Below are 20720 nucleotides of genomic sequence, written 5' to 3'. Positions count from 1 at the left end.
CACAGTGCACAGACTGTATAGCTAAATGGGCTAATTCTGTTATAAACATTTGTTCACACAGATTTAGGGGCAACATTGGGACCAATTGAACAGTTGGGCCTTTATTCTTCGTTAATTTGCTTTCCAGTACTTCTGAATTTTACCAACATATTTATAGAAGTGGCTCTTTCAATAATGTATTATCTATGGCCCTGATCCCAACCTCTAATTACCCATAGAGCTAGTTCCATTATTGAGTATTTTTCCCATACTGTAAACATACTGGGCATTTTCTAAAAGTTGGTTTTGGCTTGATAAATTGTGTAAAGAATGACACTGAGGTAATGAATCATTGCCATGACAGTGCACTGTCTCACTACAGACTGAAGAGACTACTCATTGCATACTAGATACAAAGCAGAGAACAAAAAATTCAGCCATCAGTCACTTAATGCAAACTCCATGAGCAAGAGCCAAAAATCGCTTCTCACAGATCTTAAGTCAATGGTAGCTCTGACCCCTTTTTTCAAGGACGTTGAGGGTGCCCTACTGAGTTCTCAGCCCCTCATCCTGCAATTGCTTACCTCCAGCTTGGGCCCAGAGACTCTTGTAATCCAGGGCAATCACCACGGTATGTCCAAAGTTTGTTTTGATACCAAAAGTTTTGTTCTTCCACACGCACACAAGCTCTGGTTGCTCACCAAAATGTATGTCAGGGAACAGAATAACCGCTGTGCAGGTAAATTCTTTTTGGGGCACAGAGAGGGTAGAGAGGACCCATGCTTAATACCTAGGGACCTACCTCACCACCAGCAGTAAGAAAGAAATTTCCAAACAGGTGAGAACAATGTGCTTCTATGTTATCTAAGGCACAGCAATGTGTGGGAAACAAGCACTGAAAAAAATCAGCATTTTCAAACCAGCATAAATGCTGGTTTGCTGGGAGTTACAGTCGATTTGTAGATCCAGAACTTGTTAAAATACTTAAAGGAACTGTACTCTTTCTAGTGCTTCATACAAGATTCCCAGATATTTCTCTAGCACAGATCAACCCCTACCAGGCACCTTGTCTCATGGATCCTGTCATTCCTACACTTCACCGATGCACAGTTAGTCTTGGGGCAACTGTGCTGCACAGAAGAGTAAGATTAAGAAAGTATTTCATGTATTTTTAGTATTAGAAAAGAGGAACAGAAGCCATATTAACAGTCAATTCTTCACAGACCACCAGCTGTCCACATGTAAGCCAAAGGAAATCCTGCAGATGGAGGAAGTGTTAGCACCATCTAACAACAGCTCATATCAAACAGCTACATAACTACAGTGTATGTTGTACTAGATACATCAAACTAAGACAAATTAATGCTCAGTTTTGAGGTTTATCTCTGTAGTGGGTAGGATAAGTTTTTCCTTCAGTTTTTGCTGTGTTTCAGTTCACTTGCCTCATCCTGTTCCCTCCAGTTCTACACCACAGTCCCATAAACACCAGCTGAAATTCCAGAGATCAATTAGATATTTTCATTATTTCTCAGTCAAAACAAGATACTGATTCATCTAAGGTTATTCAATATGTTCAAGGTCCTCACAGGAGTTTCGATGACCTTCACTTTCATTTCAATTTTGTAACAACAGAGTAATCTTTAGTATTCTTTTATGTTTCATCGTGGGAAAAAATTGAGTACTGACAGTTAAGGCAGTCTTAAATCTTGACTGAATTAATTTTATATTCCCTAATTATTACTTTACCAACAGATACACTTCCAGTATCTTCCCATTCAAGTTCCCTTACAATCACATTCTAAAACCAGATGCTAATGAATCAGAATTTATCTAATTTTCAGTTTTACTAATTATTTATCAGATCTGCTAAATCAGTTTAATTTAGAATTATAGGCTTAGTAACATAAGACAGATTTTTCTCTCTGTGTTAAAAATGTTAAGCTGTCTAAAAGTAACTAACATACTAAATTTTAATCTCTGTTCAAGGTCCAAATACTTTATAAGTCATCTTAAATTGGCAAGAAAATGCTGAATTCTAGACATATCCTTTTAATTCCAAATTAATTAAACAAGAATAGAAAAAGAAAATAGTGTTATTGAGTATAATGGTCCTGCAAAATCACACTAAAGCATCTTAGCATTCCAGAGACAACAACGAAAACAGCCTTGTTTTGTATCCTCAAAACTGCAATGAAATACGAACATATTAATCTTGTCAACAAATGAGACAAAAGTTAAGGCGCTGAAAGATGCACAGTCCTTCAGCTGCCAGAGGTTATCTCCAGAGATGGGAATATTGCAGGTATCAAAAACCAGTACTGGCGTCAGAGCCCAGTGGGTGGGACGCTGCTCTGCATGGTCACACCAGCTCTGGGAAGGGGCCAACTCCATTGCTTATTGCACACGCTTCCTTAATTAGATCCTGAGAAACTTAAAACATTGTTTTTCAAAAGGTGTGTTTGTGTTACTGGAAGAAAATTATCTTTCCCTGTGACAAATAATATGCGATGTCTGCTCTTCAGAGGTGTAATGCCAGCCTTAAAGCCACAGCTAAACATTTCCCCAAACGACTCCTGCTACATTTATCACCTGCCTTTACATTTTCCACTCTTCTACACGTGGCAAGGCAGACAACATAACACAATAACATCTTCTGATACCATGTGTTTGAAGCAATATCCTTCCACCCTTACAGTTTTCCTAAATCTGAGGCAACTCTGCAGAGGACAAGCGGGTACAGTGTGGAACTGGGGAGTGAAGCTCCTCAGTTCAAGTGGGAGCAGCTCACGTTTCTAGTTCAGGAGTCTCCAGCTTTGCTCCCCCGCTGTGCATCACTCATACCCAAGCATGATTTCTTCCTGAAGCAAAATCACACCACTTGCTCTTTGCAGATTAGCACTTGACTGCTTGACTGTTCAATCCATATTTCTCTGCTTCAGTTCACCAAGAAAAGACAAGTACTTTGGATCTTTCAGTCACTTTAAACTCCACCACTATTAACAACAGAAACATGGGTTGTTTTTTTTTTTTTTTTCTGTTTTGTGGACCATTTTTCTAGCCTGAGGATTTTAGGGCATTTCAGTAAAGTAGGAGAGAATGGAGCAGAGACATTATTTTTGTCCCATTTCCAGGCAGAGTGGCAGAAAGCCAGTTCTCAGAATTCTTCTGAGAAGTAAATTGATTCATACTTGTCTCAAATCCCAGCATCCTTGTGAGAAGCTGTCAGAGGGCAGCCAAAATAGTACAATTGCTTCACCTGTTGCCAACCACTGAGATAAAAGGCCACTCTGGTCAGTCATAAACAAAACTGGAGAACTGTCACAGAGCAAACAGCCTTCCCCGAAATTCAGATTGCACCCAGAAGTTCATTGCTGTAAATCAATGTGACTAATCAGCTCACCTCCACATCTTAATGAAACTCTGATGATTTTCCACCTACCTCAAGACCATGTCTTGCTTTAAGCCAAGCTTGAAGGTGTCCTGTGGGCAATACTGCCAACTGTCCACTTATGTGCCTCACCAGTGGCAGGAGCCATGGAAGATGCCAAAATGGGAGGGGAAAAAGAGCAAAATAGAGGACACCACAGCCTGGGTTTCTCTTGGCTTTGTAGTCTTAGAGATTAGCTTAGGTCAGATACAAAGTAAAATGAGACTATAATTTAGACATGTTCTTTCTTCAAGTGAACTAATTCACCTGACCATGTTTCAAAGCATCCTTAAGACACCAGTATGTTGGTATAGCTTCACAGGAAAAATTCTACAGAAAGACTGACAGCTAATTTAGCAGGACCCCTTCATTACAAGGGCTTACACCATAACTCAATTAGCCACAGATTCTCAGACAGCCTTTCAGCCACACAATATCTGTCAAACAGTGGTAAACACACTTATATTCAGTTTTCAAGTAGACAAAACCTAATATCTTGGAAATGAAATATGAGAGGAGTAGTAGAGCCAAAAATGTACCCCAACTGGGTTCATCCCCGGTTTCTGACTGCAGAAAGCCTGGACTGCGCACATTCCAAATTTTCAAGCTTTTTGCTCAGCCACAAGAGGAAAGCCCACCCTTCTATATGAACTGGAACTCTTTGATAACCACTCTGCATGCCAGACCAGAGCCAGTAATCAACAGGCAGAAAATAAAGGGAGATTATAAAATATAGGTAGTCAAGAATGTATTTCACAGAACTTTCACACTTCACTGCTGTTCTGTCAGATACCTGAGGGAAAGCAGGACTTCAGGCATGTTTTGGATTGGCTGTTCATTGTGCCTGAAAGTCACCACTTGGAAGTAAGTTGTATCAGTTCACCAGCCCGTTTTTTTCATTTAGTTTGTTTTTGTTTTGTTCGCTTGTTTCTCCAGTTGGGATATTCACTATCTAATTAGTGAGCTGAATTAGTTCACTAAAGCATTCAGCAAAGGCAAGAGCTAATGCAAAAGAAGTGCTGGGAACACAGAGCTCCAAGTGAGGGCAAGGTGGGGAAACCCAAGCAGGACCACTGCTTTCAAGAGCAGCAGGATGTTCAATAGTTAGTTGAGCAGAGGAGTTCAACTTATGTAACTTCAATGGAACTTGAATATAATTGCTGTCCTATGCAGCTGGCGTGGAAAGATATTCCCTACAGGTGCCTGGCACAGCCTAGGCAGTGTGAATATCTGAAAACCAAGTGATGGCTCACAGACCGCTTCTTTTGTGAATTTAAAGCAATTGTTTCTTCAATGCTCGTAACTGAACTCAAATGAAAAGCAACAACCAAGAGACACAAGCCTAAGCATCTCTGCCTGAGGCAGAAGAAATGATGTATCAGCTGAAGGATAAGGTGGAACACATCGTACCTCAGGAAATGCATTAAGACTGTCAACAATTTGGCTTGGATGTTTACAGCATGGTACATGAAGTGAAATCATTACCATGCCAGTATGCAATAAAAGTAGGCTTTAACACTGACAGTAATGTTATAGAGAGAAGAGGTACATGGCCAGCACCTAAAATAAAAAAAGTTGCCTGGTTGAAATAGCAAGGGATTAAATTTCATAGTTTATGTGATGTGAAAAAGTCAGATTAGATTGCAAGGGTCCTTCTGGCATAAGAAAGTGCAGTTTGATCCTGTCGCTTATAATCTGTTACCACTGTTCTTCGTTTCTCCGTCACCTATGTACACACACAACATGTATTTAACAATGCTGTTCTTGTACACGCCCTGTCCACGACGGGGAGTCCTTTGGCCAACGAAGACAGAATTGCCTGCAGAGCCGCATGTGAACAGCATACGAACAGAACTTGGATATGGACAAGAGCTCTGCTGTAAAGGCAGTTCGAGGCTTTGGCAATCAAAATAAATCTTGTACTACAACTTGGGGCTTAGCTAGACCTTTTAATTAACCAAAACATCTGTAGTAAAATAATTATTTAATATTCCAGGACAAAACTTGCTAGTTCTACTTAAAGCAACATCAAAGAAAGAACAAATTAAGGCCTAAACACAATTGCAATGCATTTTCTATGCAGGAGAATAAAATTTGCTGCTCAGTGGCATAAAATACTACCAAATTAGAGGTACATTTGAAAGACATCTCTGTAGGCAAAAGTGACATCATCCATAGTTAAAACAGCCACAAGGTAGATGGTATGTGAAGTATTAAGTTCGTGAACAGCTGCATACTACTGATGGCCCAAAGAATACATTTCTCTCTCCAGGAAATTCCGTAAATCACTGTTCATCTCAAATGTTTTATATTTGCCCATGAAAAGCCAGGAGTAGTACATATGAGTGACATGCTCGTAAACTAGAGAAATCCTCCAGTAACCTATAGAAATCCTCCAACGCTTCTTCAAAAAATGCCTTGTTAAAACTATTGGACTCATTGCCACAGAATGTTGTGAATACTAAATCTTAGATGAGTTGAAAAAGCAATTCAACAATATAATGAAGGAAAAAAACAAAACAGAATAAAATCAAAACAAAACAAACATTTGGTGCTATTAAACAGTATATACCTTAGAGCTTAGGAAGTCCCTGAACAGAAATTGCTGGAACCTGAGAGATTACAGGGTGAGGACTGTGTTCCTAGACAGTTTTTACTGGTCACTGTTGGAAAGAGGATCCTGGGCTGGATGGACGTTTGGACTGATCCAACTAAGATGCTCCAGTGCCAAGAGTTCAAAAGAGATGGGTAACTCAATATTATGCTGCTTCAATATGCAAACAGCCAGATTCGGTTCTTGTATGCAGGGTCTAATGAAGTCACAGGAAAATGCATGCCTGCTGCCTAGGGGTAGAGATCACCACAGCTGAGAATAGAGCACACTTCAGACATTTAAGTGATATCTTATTTTTGCTGCTGCATCCAACCTATTATGCTAAAAATTTCACCAACACAAATCAGTACACGCAGTGTATGACAGTTTTCTGGGAGGAAAGAAACTGAATGAATCTATTGAACCCAAAACAATTCAGAGCCCTCAGCTATAAAAATAATTTCCCTCCCCCAGACAAAATATTATAGTTTGGTCTCCTCATTAGAGGAAAATTGCAGATTCTCAGTCTGAATGTAACAAATGATGCTTGGAGACCACAAGATGAAGCTCACGCCATACTGGAAATCTGTCATGACCAGTGTCCTGGGAAATTGCTTAGTCTGTTCTCTACATCGTTTGACTCCCTCCTCAAGAGCTGGAAGCAGAACAATCCATACTGCTGGGTGTGATGTTTTTCACTGCTCTGCAGTTCATCTCCTTGGAATCTTTTCTTCCCCATTGCTTACTGCTTTAGTGACCTCAGAAAACACAGATAGAGATAACAGAAGCAGAATACTAAAAGAATTATTACTTTTATTATCCTACTATTGAGGAGCTCATTAAAAGCACATATCCTTTCACAAAGTACCTTGGGCATTACCACTCTCAGCTCTCTTCTTACAAAAGTTCAATGGACAGGATATTAAATATATCCTTAAGTACTACGCACTCTTCACCTCCAGCACAGGCGTCCTTCTCATGGCAAACATCATAAAGAGCTCTGTGTCTCTAGCCCGGAAGTCCTTTTTTACCTCTTATCAAAACACAACAACAATACAGATTTTCATAAGAAAATGCCACTGACCTGCCAAAGAGCCCAAGAGCGGTGGTGGGTGATAGATGGTTGCATAAGTACCTGCAACTTCAGCTGTAGGATTTCAACCAGATGTCTCATTTGTGATCTTCCCTATGAGCCACCCCACCAGGCCACAGTGAAGACAAGCATGAGCTGGCTCAGTCCCCTCAACAGTTTCCTGCTGAGCAGCAATACAAAGCCAAAATAAGTGTGTGAGAACCGCCGGAGATATCACCTCATGTTTTCACAATGACAAACTAAGGACATTTTACAAGGTCTGAAGATAGGGCCTTCAGCATTTTCCTCTGATAATACCAAGCTGCTTTCTGATGCCATACCTTATGTAGCTACCAGCTGCTTTGGCATGAGGTAGGATTGCCCAGTGTCTCCTCCTATCATGTGGAAATGGCAAGGCATGAACTGTGATGACAACATGAAATAGATCCTTCCAAATCCAGAAAGAGGTCAGACAGGGAGAATATGCTCCCAGTCTCCCTAGACTGTACAAATTGCCAGTTAGAAAATCAGTGTATTTAAGAATAGGTTGCAGAGGTCATCTCCCCAAGCCTCTAATCTAACAGTCTTATTGCATGGTCGCACATCTCCTTTAATATAGTAGTTTTTATGTCATAGCTGTTTTGTGCAGCAATGCATATGCTGGAACACCAGGACAATACGGTGTTTAATTGAGGATAAGAGCAGATTGCCAAATGGACACAAATAACTCACAGCAGCTGAAGCTATTTTCTCTGATGCCATCTACCTTTACTCTTAATACATCACTGCTTTTATGGAAGAATCCCCCACAAGGTTACAGAACACCATGAGTCAGCGTCATTGCTCAGAATAAAACCGGGTGAGGGTCAGCTGTTTTCCTGCTGTTATTGGCCTGAAGAAGTGAAGGAGTCCTGCTTGCTGCCAGTCAGTATGCAACGGAGATAACCCATCTTTCTGCAGTCATTTGTGGGTGTCAGGAGAAGCTAAGAATAAACCAGGAAAAGCCTCCAGAAAAGTCTGTGAAGAAGTGAGCTGAAAGAAACTTCTTTCAAGATACAGTGTGCATACCCTCGCTTTAGCTTAAAACACATCCTTATGCAACCTCTACTAGATGACTGCAGGTCATAATCACATATTGCAGCTAAAAATACTGATTAACCTATCCAGCAAGTGTTAAAATAAGCGGAGGAAAGTAGACGTTAGGAACAGTAGCTGCACCCCTGTTCATATAGGATGCACTAGAGTTGCTAAGCTTAAGAAAATAAGTAGGTGCCCCCTTCTGCTCATTACAGGGAGTTATGAAGCAAATTGCAGCATTTTAAATCCTGCTTATCCACAAGCCGGATAAATTAGGATTTCTTTCTTTCTTTAATAGCTTGTCTCGGAAGAGCTACAAAAATACGTGACCATATCCAGCAGAGAAAGCAGATCAGCACTGACCCTTGTTCAGAAGAAGAGCTGGTCAATAAATAGAAAGAAGGTAATTAGGTTTTTAATTGGGCACTCATAATCAGAAAGATACTGAGGAGAAAAGTAAGAAGAAACATGACTGTCTAAGGATGACCAGTCTCCCCAGCAGAGGCTGGGGCAAATCTGCTGTTCTAAATGATATGCATGAAACCAAGGAAACAAGCTATGATCAGACACTGGAGATTGAGAAAAAAAGTAAAAATTAAAAAAAAAAAGGCAAAAAACAAAACCAAAATTGTTTTTGTGCCAGCTTTAAGCTTCTTGTTTTCCCTGTTAATAAGATCAAGAAATTTCCTTGTAAGAGAAAGCTCTATAATTCTGTAAACCTAGGAAAGTTTGTGAAAGCCAGAACTACTGATTATCTCCTGACTTAATGCTGAAGCTTTAGAGTAGTCTAGGAGCTAAATTGGTACTTAAGACATACATACAGGTCAGAATTCAAAAAAACCTGTTAACTCTTCGGAGACACAAAGCAAGCTTGCTATCAAAGTCGTCAGGATAAACACAATAGTCCTGGGTTTTGTGCCACTTACTCTAAGCACAATGCAATTGCAGCAATAAAAAAACAACTGAGAGCGCATGATTAGAAGCAAGCCCAGGTAATAAAGGGTCATTTCAAATGAAAAGCTGACCTTCACTTTGTTGCATCTGAATTTTTGCCAAAGGAAAAATTTGCAATGCCTTTCAGAAGAAAATGAAACATAATCTAATCCACATGCTCTCCTAAATCAAAGGTCAATAATATTAATTGTACCTTTTTGCACTGCCACCCAAAACCTGAATATACTGGATCTACTGAAGTATCTAATTCCAGCTACAATCAGGAACAGGAGAAGCCAAATTTGGATGAAAATTTATCTTCTGTAAGTCACCAGATACTGGCTTCTTCCAATATTAACAAAATACCTATAGGTACAAGAAACTTTTCATTCAGTGCAGCAATAAAGAGTTTCAATGAAGTTTAATTCCAGGGAAAAACAATAAACAAGTAAACCTCTGCTCAGCATAAGAAGCAATGATCTTCATAACAGAGAAGAAAGACTCAGCCTTTTCTCTCTTTTCAAAGAAACAAAGTTCTGTAAATGTTGAGCACATCAGTAATATGAACCCTCTCAATGCTCTGACTGACTTGGCCTCACTATTGGTAGGGAGCTGGAACAAAGGAAGGACCCAACACAAACCTGAAACGCAGTAGCCCATTTCCAGGCTCTAATGTTGGTACCAAAAAAACCCACTGCTAAATATTTAGCTCATCCACTTTCACAGTGGACAAGCAACAGCTATTCCACAGTTCATAAACCCCTAGAAAAGACAAGAGAGGGAAAGTACTCATCCACATTGCTGAGCACGGGCACAAATCAAGGGAGAGTAATGAGGTCTGACTACGTGTCTCAGGCATCATTTATTGAGCCAGGTACAAGTCAGAAGGACGTGATTTCTTTGGTAATGGGTTTACTGTACCTAGGATCTGCTCTTCAGTCAAGCAGAGCACTGTCCAGATTCCCTGAAGACTTAAACCTAGATATTTCATGATCTGAAGGCAGGCCCTGTGCTTGCTTTGTTGTTCTCCACCCTAATAACACAGCTGCTTCTATGTACTTGGTGATAAAAAAGAAACTGGCAAACCTGTGGATGTTATACAGAGGAAAAGGCATTAACATTTCCAGCTTGCTTCTGTTCCCTAGAAGCACAGGTTTCCTATTGCCATTGCTTGGCAGAACACAGGAAACTTCATCTAATGAAGCAACTAATGATGAGTCAACAATATTTGTAGTCTGAGAATAGGATGAGAACAAATCTCAGACCAATCCCACAAGAATCAGAAATGGGTTGTGTAGACAAAGAAGAAATAAACATTATGTTTTGCTGGGGTTTTCCTTGCACTAATCCATACTGTTGCTCAGGAAATAAAACTCCAGCTGCCTATTTTTTCCTCTTGGGTTTAATGAACACCACATATCGGCTAAAAGTTTTCAGCATCACTCCACTGAAGCAAGAGGACGGGACCCATTGCTCACAGGTTTCTGTTCCTATTCCAAAACTGTGGTGCTGCAGGAAGTTTCCTCAGCCAGTTTCCAGACGGTTATTCCTTTAGCCGCAACTGCTTTAGAAAAGTCTGAGACCATATATATATATATATATTTTTTTTTTTTTTTTTTTTTAGGAGTACTAACTAGAAGTGATCAGAAGATACTACAGTTTGTCCATGTTAGCCAGGTCTATCTAAGGTTTTGGCACTTCATTATAACTCTTGAGGTTTTGAAATACCAGCCTCAAACCGCTGCCGTATGGTTCAGTCTGTACAGAAAGTCATCACACAATAAAGAATAAACTGCAAAGAGATATGGAGAGAGTTTCAACATTAAAAAAAAAAAAAAAAAAGAGCTGGCCTTTTTTATTTTAGCCATCATGGTCTAAGAAGATTTGTTGCAAATAATAAAAGTGAAGTCACTGTCCTGCATAGTTTAGACTATGTGCACAACCTACTTAGACATGACTTCAGAGCATATCAGGGACAGGATAAGGGCTGTTTCATGATGAGCATGTTTTGAATTAATGTAAATTAACTCTTTTTTTTTCAAAAAAAAAAATGTATCATCCTACATCTGTATTTGAATCCACAAATGGTTCCTGATAGAATCAGATTAAGTCATCTAACAAAATGCTCTTTGGCACTGGCAGCAGCAGGGCAGCAGCAATTGTACGTGAAGTGAAAAAGCTGGCAAGCTTCAAGTTAACACTCAGCTACCTGACCACATTATCTTTTTCAGTAGCAAGAAATGCCAAGTCAGCAGGAATTTTTCTACCCAAAGTACACAGATGGTAAGGGAACCTCTGCCTTTTAATTCATTACTGAATATACTTGATGCAACCCTTATGTTCACAATCTGTAGCTACACTGAGAAACATAAGTGATCCAAAACCTCCAAGGACCTTAACCATCACAGAACATGCAGGAGGAACTTGTAGACAACAGCAGAAGTAATCTAAATCTGCTGACACTTTCAGAGACAAATAGCTCAGTATAAAGTCCAGCTGGAGGTGGCATCCCTTCCTCTTGGTCTCTGAACATTGATGTCAGGACATCCTAACTTACACCCTCTGGGATTTATCAACTGCAGAGCAGTTGATAAATCCTGTAGATGACTGCATGGAGCACATTAGTAAGTATGGGGGGGTGTTCTCTCCTGAGAGAAGCACGGAGCAGTCATCATAGGGAGAAATGCTCCTCCAGCAACAACCCGTGTAGCTCTTCACAACATTTTTACTACTAAGCAGCAACCATGGATTTTTAATGGAAATAGTTACGCTCTCCAAAATTCCAAATCCTGTCAATATCTACAAGCAATAATGGGTCAGCGCTGTTAAGGTTTTTTTTTTGTTTTTCTACCAGAAAGTTATTTTCTCATGAATTTTTGGAAAAATGCTAACGAATCATTCCTATCCCTGCCAGGAGAGGAAAACCAAAAAGTTTTCCTTGAGCAGAACTTGCATAACACCCTACATATTATCTTTAACACCATTCCTGGAATAAACATATTTTTAAAGTTTTTTCTTTAATGGACTTAACCAAATACTAGATGGTAGCCATGCAGTAACAACATCTTCCTCATTTCCCAATGGTTTAGGTGCATCAGTCTGCAGGGAAAGTTTCAGAAAAATAAATGTACAGCTCTGCAGAGCTGACCTCAAATGAAAAAGTATTTCTAATGCAGGACCAGGGAAGAGGATGCAAAACCAGCTCAGTCCTGTAGCTGCAGGGAAGAAGAAATGCTGGTAATAATGGAAAGACATCATCAGCATTATGATAAAATGTTTGTAATTATTACACTGGCAATTTTTCTAAATGAGTTGGCTTAGAGACAAGTCTCTTGCACTGATTACTAAATTATTTTCTTCACAAAGGTCTAAGTGTTTCTGTTTTCCAGATGAATAGCCTGAAGCCACTTGGTTCAGAGTTTTAGTCCCCTGAGATTCACCTTGGACAGTAAAGAAATGAGACAGATGAACACTAAACTATTCTGTGTATGGCTGATGAGAACACTTCAGGTAAAGTACTTTTCAACGTAAAATAAAGGCAAAGGTGAACTGGAGCTAGTTAAAAGTTACAAGAAGTCAGAAGTTGTATTTGCTAGTAAAGCATTTTAAACCAAGTAACCCTTCCTAAAAAGAGAGTCTTGGATTCACCTCATCTCACCTCATCTGGGAGAGCTGCCTTGCCAGACACATTAAAGGTAGAGGACTGGCATTACCACTTTCCTAATCCAGCCACCCCAACTCCTGCCAGACTTCTGATCTGCCTTCGCCCCGGCTCCTGCCCCCAAGGAGCAGCATTTTTTTTTAAATCTGAACATACGGTAATATATTCGCCCTTCATTTACTGACCAACACTTACTTTTTTTCTTGAAAGAGAGCACCTGTGCTCAGGGAAGGAAGCTCTTTGCAGCTGCCTGCACATCTGGTGCTGCTGATGCGGATGAAGCAGGGAGAGGCTGTCAGGGAGCAGGGCGGGTATCTCACTCTCACGCGGTGTGACCTAAACGCAGGTTTCCATCAGCCTTTGGAAAAGGTGCCAGGCAGCACAGCAGAAAACAACAAAGTTCAGCCTCTTTGGTAGCTGCTCCAAAGAGGATTTGAGGCCAGGGTTGTGACGATAGGCCAGGAAAGTTTGCTCCGTCCGTGACTCGGGGTCTCACCAGCATGCCTTCAGTGGGCTCTTTTCGAAGCACTTTGCACTTGTGGATGGCACAAAGCTGAACTGTTCACCAGGGAGGAAATTCAAATACTCTACAGAGTCCTTTCAGGGAAGAGAGAGAGAGGGAGAAGAAAGCATTAAAAATTATATTCGTCCTTGAAATTTAACTCTATCTGTGGCTTCTACACAGTACATTTCAAACAGCCCCATTAAATTAGTCCATTAGATAAAATTCTATTTACTGGATGACTTGGTCAACTGCAGCTTACTCAGAATTTGTTGAGGTTTTAGCATTTTATCATCAAACATAGTTCTAAATAATTCAAACCTCACAACACCAAGGAAAAATTGCCCACAATTAACAACTTCAAATACGAGCAACTTTCATTATACAAGCACCAGAAAGAGCTCAGACTACTCTCCACTTTACTTGTTTATTTAGTCTGGTTTACATCTGCATTTCTCCTCTGGGTTCAACTGATGTAAGCTCACACTTGTTTGAACTGCTCCTTTGCAAACACAGCAAACCAGCTCCAGCCAGGAAGCTTTAATCTGTCACCAAAGGTTTTCAGGAATCAGACCTCCAAGCATTAACTTTGGTAATTAGAGTAACATATCTGAAAAATTAGCTGAAGGGAATATAACAGCATATTTCTGTGCAACAGGAAGGATTTCTACCTTCTGCAATCACCAGTGGACTATCAAAGCCAGCGTAGCATGACACATGACATTGCAGCATCCTGGGCTCGAAAAGTAAGTAAACTGAGTTACCCACAAATAGAAACAAATACAAAAGGTCATTAAAAAGCTAGCAAATCTCACAAAATTAAATAAATACATTAATTAATTCAAACATCTACGAAACAGCCAAGTTGAATTTTGTTATAGTAGTATCATAAGGCTTTGGAAACTGCCCTTCAGTAATCCAACCAAAACTTAACATGTTTCTATCACCACTCATTCTCCCTGGTTATGTCTACAGCATCATCAGACATACATCTGAAATATCAGAAAGAAATGAAAAACAGGATGGAGGTATTGAAGAAAAAGAAATACTAGTATCTAGCTTTCATCCTGTTATTCTAATTGATGAATATGAAGCTCATTTATCCAAGACAGTGAATAGTATCCTCTTTCAAGTGTGAATTGTAGCCATGAGCCACTATATGTATAGTGGAACACAGTGCGGCTGACCAGGGGAGTCAGTCCAGCACGGGGCCCAGGCCAGGGGAGAGCGCAATAGTTTGAGGAGCTGAAATAGCTCTTGCTCCAAAACATCACTGCTGCACAGCCTAAGAAAATAAAATGACAAAACTTGACAGTGCACCCTATCCACTCACACAGACCCCAGATCATCAAAGCAGCACCAGCCAAAGCTCATTCTGCCAGAGGCTGTACAGGCATCCAAGGAAGATTAATATCTCTGCCCAAGAGTTTCCTGCGGATATCTAACACAATACAGAAGCGCTAAATGAGTGGGAAGGAGGCGAAGAAGCATCAGCAGTACAAGGAAGACTATTAGCAGCCGCACGTTGGTTGCAGCACACAGTGTCTGTGCCATCAAAGCAGCCCCAAAGCAGGATCAGCACAGAGACAAGAGCATAGTGGAGGCACTGGCACCTATAAACATGAAAACAAGGGAAAATTATTGAACATGACTGATCTCAGCTAAACCACAGACCTATATCAACATACCAAGTACCAAACCATCTGTGCTCTTGGAAGAAGGGAAAAAGCCAAGCACGAGGCACAGGAGACTTGCACATTGTGTTCTCGTACAAGAGGATCCTGGGGTGGAATAGCCATTGCGTGTTCTTGGTTCTGCATCACTGCCTGTTTCTAAGTGCCACAAAACATCTGTCTTCAAAAAGACTTTTTTCCAACAAAACTGACTTTGAACTCTCCTTTATGAGACCACCCCACAAATATGATGTCATTTTTACCGCATACAGATCACAAATCCCAGCGAAGACTTTGCTGTGCTACTAGTTTGAGGCCAAAGACGCTCACTTTGGTGACCACCTCGGCACACAATAGCTACCAAAATCAGCCTGTAAACGGAGAACAGACCTTGCCAGCTGCTTAGAGGCTGAGTGATAAACCCTCAGCCTTAAGCACCAGCACTGCACAATGGCTCCTCTTATATGTTATATAAAATGACCCTTCCGAAATGCCATTTCCAAAGTGACTAGTCTTGATGGTGACACAAGCTAGAGGAAACAGAGAATTTACAGTGATTAGAATAGATGAGATTTATGGACTAACAGGACAGCTGCTGCAGTGAAGCAAAGAACAAAATGTAATGAGGCCAAGAAAAAATTAATACATGCTATATTCCAGCCTAAACAGCAGTGTGCAAATAGACAGGAAATACAAATTAAAACAATTCACAAAATAGTTAGTAATATTGTAAAGGAAAAACAGAAAATATCTTGCAGCTCTTACAGTTTCCATAATACAGAGTAAAAATCAATGGAAGACTGTAAGGCAAGTTAAGAGGCACTGTTGGAACAGCTGTATGAAAGACACAAGGAGCCTTTCAATTGCAGGAGAACTTGTTGATACACTGAAAAACATGAGACACTGTCAAACAGATTTCCAGAAGCTTCAAATCCAGTCCTGAAATACTTCATAGATTTCAGGTCATTTGGGCTACATTAACGTTTTTGCAAAATGAAACCTAGAGTTACATTAAATCATCCTAAAGTCTGTAGGATCTAATTGCCTTTAGGTATGTGACAGACAAATGTGATAGGCAAATGGTGTCCCAAAATGAAAAGATCTAGCAAGGAGTAAAACAGGAGTCAGAAACCAAGAGTTTGAACTCATCAAGCTTGGTCGCGGTTACTCATAGCTGAACCACACTGAAGAAAATGCTGTGTCAAAGGATATACTGATTACAAAACAATATTGCTGCAGGGAATATTGTGATAGATTTCAATGCAAAGAATTTCTTTACAGATAGGAGCATACTTAAGACCATAAAAATGTTCTCTATGCAGGCTTATACTTCTACTCTGAAAACATTTACATGCATGTTTAACTTTATATGTGTTGACTAATTAAGATAACTGTAATAATCATGTGTTTTGATTAAACATGTTAAGCACTATAAAAATCAAGTGGATTGGCATGTTGATATGTTTGCATAGCTTGTTAGTTCACTATATATTTTTTGCAGTTCTATTCAGGATAACGCGAAGAACTGTGACTCCCAGCAAACGAAGTGACGATGGAAGATTTTAAAATACTATCACAAGTAGCAATATTTTTTCTAAACTATCCCTTTTGCTTGAGAACACTCTTTTTAAATATTCTCTGAATATACAACATTATAAAATATTTCCTCAAACACAGCAACTTATTAGCTGTATTCCTGACTAGTTTCTTAATTGGGCTCAGAAGTAAAATTATCATTCAGATGGTAGCAGTTTTGCCGTTCAACATTTTATCTATTTTGAAAGCTTTAACAAATTATATAAATATTTAAATTAAATACAATCTGCATTTGCTTAGTGATTTTAATTAAGAGTTAAGTTGCTGTTCACCTGAAATGTGTAAAATTTTAAAGCCAGTGCAGCAGCAGGATAATGTCAGGGCATTTAAGATTCTGTACCATTATTAATACATTTTTCAGTGTACTGCAGGCCAAGCTTAACACTGCAGTTGAGCTGCTACACAACTACTTTGAACAATCTTTAAGAAAACCCAAAAAACTACCAAAAAAAAAAAAGTTCAAAAACATAACTCAATTTCAAACTGCTGTGACTGAGACACAGAACAGGGTTTTACTCAGGGTATTTTTGCAATTTTTATGTCTACTTTAAGCCCAGTTTCTCCAGACCTCCTTTTCACAGGCAAAACTCTGAGCCTATGACTTTGAGCATGCTAGATTCTTTCTGCATCTGACAAAGGAGCCCAACAGAGATTTATATGGCTTTAGGAAGAAAAGCCACCTATGCTGACTCCACAACTACTCCTTTAAAACAAGCCAGTTACAATTCTGTTTAAGACAAATATGTATTCCTTGCATGAGGGTACAATATCTGGATCATACCCATGGACTCTGCTGGTACTAAGTAAATTCAAGAAGATCGAAGAGCAGCCTGTTCCCTCAGTTCATGTACCCAGCGCATTGAACCCACACTGAGGATGCCCATTTCAGAGCATCCTCCTCGAGTTATGTGTGCATGCAGAAGGTAGAAATGTCTGTGGTTACTTCACTGGAGGGCACAGAGAGCTACAGGTTGTGTCTGGGAAACACAGCCTGATGAGACAAGCGATGAAGGTGTGCAGCTCTCCACATGGCAAAAGGTGACCCTGCAGAATGGCATGGTCAAAGCAAATGTGCCCTGGGCAACTCCTGGGTGTTACTGGGTACAGCAAAAAAAGGCACCTGCTTCCTCTGCAGGAAGGGGGGACCTTATCCCTGGTATTTCCAACCCTACCTTAACAGTTGGAGAACAGGTTTTCCACAACAAACATCTCTGAGAAGAAAAAAAATACATAAAAGATGCGAGACACTGGATAGCAGCAAATTAGATGCCTGAAGTCCAGGACCGAGAACAAAACCATTACAGGTATTTAATTAGAGAACTAGCTATTAAAGTAGACTGCAGTTGCTTAATAATACTTTGTCAGTGAAACAATGTAATTAACTGTTGGACAGAAATGGGAACAGTACAGTGGTTACAGATCTTGGAAAGAAGTAACTAGCGAAGATTGAACTGCAGAGGTTATATATCAGATTCAACTACAAGTCTTTTTCTCAGTCTGCGCACAATTAAAAGTGTTAGTTCTATTTGTTTTAGTCTTTGAAAGTATGGCTGCGTAGACTGCAGTTGCATTTTCACTGCAATATAGACACTGTACTGGACAACTTTTCCTCTGTATGGTTCTTGGTTTGAGGGAGAGACAGAGGCGTGGGGGACGGGCTATGTCTGACCCTTACCCTAGAACTTCTTAAATGGGATTGAGCTGGAAGCAGCAAATAGAACCCCAAAAAACAGAACAAAAGGCTATTTAAACCCAGTTTCAGTAATACTGGGTACTATTAACTAAAGCAAAGGAAAACTATTATTTCACAGAAAATGGCTTCCAGTTTTCCCTTAAATGGCTTCATGGCATGCAAGGCAACAGTAACAAAACAGTAAGAAGATAGCTGTGTATTTCCAGAAGCCTGGTTTAAAACCTCTAATTCATAACAAATGGCACAATTGGTGATCCAGAAAAAAACCAGCCCACCACAAAAATCCAACCCAACGGCCCACAACAGAGCAATTCCCACACACATTTTCACAGAGTGCAGAAGATTAACTCTCGTTTTGATCTTTTGGTGAGACAGAGCACAAATTTGACACAGAACTGCATTTTCTCCAGTGGACACTGAGAAACTCAGAGTAGCACAGATCAAGAGTGCATTTTCAACGTGCCACCTGTTTACCTTCAATCTGTTATATTGATTCAACTGGTGACATCTTAAATCCCAAGATCACAGAATGTTAGGGATTGGAAGGGACCTCGATAGATCATCTAGTCTAATCCCCCTGCCGGAGCAGGAAGATATGAGCACATCACTGTTTTCTAGTTAAAAAGTCAGCACGGGCAATTTGTGATCTGTAGATTTTTATAGAAAGAAAACAGAATAGAGCGAAGAGTGAAAAATTAGGTGTTTTCACAGCCAGAAAGAGCAGGCAAGAATATTCTCCACCACACTCAGATATTCATCCTGTGGAAGTTGGACCTGGGCTGAAATCAAACTGGGTGTAAAGTGGCAGGTTCTCTGCCACCAAGGTAGGGTACAGCAAACACATTAAACTCACAGGAATTCTACACAGCAGCATCAGCTTCCCCCTTCACCTCCAAAGCAAGGCATGTGAAACCCAATTTGGGCATTTGAAGAGAAGAAAATGATAGAGTGAACACTATATAAAGCATAGAAATTTGCCCTAGGAGCCACTGACTGCAGCCAAAACGTTCTCATTTAAGTAACTGTTGTTAACCCTAACAATTCTAGTTACGTGTTGTGTCCAGTTCTGGGCCACTCAGTTCCACAAGGACAGGGAACTGCTGAAGAGAGTCCAGCACAGGGCAACAAAGGTGATCAAGGGAGCGGAGCGTCTCCCTTTATGAGGAAAGGCTGAGGGAGCTGGGGCTCTTTAGCTTGGAGGAGACTGAGGGGTGACCTCATTACTGGTTATCAATATGTAAAGGGTATCACGAGGATGGAGCCAGGCTCTTCTCCGTGACAATAAATTACAGGACAAGGGGCAATGGGTTCAAACTGGAACACAGGAGGTTCCACTTAAATATGAGAATAAACTTCTTCACAGTGAGGGTGACAGAGCCTGGACCAAGCTGCTCAGGGAGGTTGTGGAGTCTCCTTCTCTGCAGACATTCAAACCCGCCTGGACACCTTCCTGTGGAACCTCATCTGGGTGCTCCTGCTCTGGCGGGGAGATTGGATTGGCTGAACTTTCGAGGTCCCTTCCAACCCCTGATATTCTGTGATTCTGTGAAGAAAAAGGTTGATTCTGATTGACTAGTAAGAGTTACCACTGTTCGTGTCATTACAGTAACTTCAACTGGTTTTATGCTGATACTACACCATGGTTAGCAACTATACTTTTCCCTAATTCTTATGTTTCCTATTGGTTAGTTGAGTATTTTTACCTGCGATTTCAGTCAAACTGCTTTTGGATCAAAGCTGGATTTCAATTATCAATATAGAAAGAGAGTATTTTAGTAGGTGCACTGGCTACAAAAAAAAAAAAAAAACAACAACAAAACACATCAAACATGATTTACATTTAAATGAGAGTCATCATATGAAGAAAATTATCTCCATAGTTAGTGATTTGAGCCTATTGTTGCTGCTCACAATACGATCAAAGGGCTAGAAGAGACCTCATCTCACCTACATCTTTGCCTAAGAAAGGACTGATGATAGCTGCTCTTCTGAACGAAAACGGGTTACAATTAAGCATAATTTCACGTGTTTAGTCAGTTAAATCCTGGGTTGTAGCCTTCTTTAGATGTTAATAGAAAAAGTCTGATGCTTAAATATTTGTTTTATGTAAATTTAAGGTATTATCAGTTTAAATCTTCATACAGAAATCATAAGATGACATTTTAATTCTGAAAGGGATTATTTCAAATATTTTGATTTCAGATAGAAACAGCAGGTTTAAACTAAACAGAAAAAACACCCCCTGTAGATAGAACTGATTTGAAGGATGCTTTCAACAAGAACAAGCACAGGGCAGATCTATAATAAAATCTTAATCCTCAATAACACCAAAGCAGATGGGGCAGGAAATGTAGTTCAGCACCCCCACACAATCAATTCACAGGAGCCAAGGCATCTTATCCAAAATAGGAGACAATGCCTGGGCTGAGCAAGACGTTGGGCACATCTCAGCTCATCACCAGGCTGAAACACCCACTCTTCCAGTCTCTGTTTTTCATTGGATCCCTCTGACCC

General features: G+C 40.1%; 1 protein-coding gene across 2 annotated transcripts in view; it reads right to left on the bottom strand.

Moving 5' to 3' along the window:
* The window catches only part of HTR2C (5-hydroxytryptamine receptor 2C), a 219405-nt gene that overhangs the window by 65311 nt on the left and 133374 nt on the right, over positions 1-20720 (bottom strand). For both annotated transcript variants that reach the window (XM_065846957.2, XM_065846959.2), the window contains exon 2: positions 12938-13339. The gene's annotated coding sequence lies outside the window, so the exon portion shown is untranslated. The remainder of the gene's footprint in view (positions 1-12937; positions 13340-20720) is intronic.

The sequence above is a fragment of the Patagioenas fasciata genome, chromosome 11, assembly GCF_037038585.1.
Source record: "Patagioenas fasciata isolate bPatFas1 chromosome 11, bPatFas1.hap1, whole genome shotgun sequence".
NCBI classification, from domain to species: domain Eukaryota; kingdom Metazoa; phylum Chordata; class Aves; order Columbiformes; family Columbidae; genus Patagioenas; species Patagioenas fasciata.
This window is presented reverse-complemented; position numbering and strand designations above follow the sequence as displayed.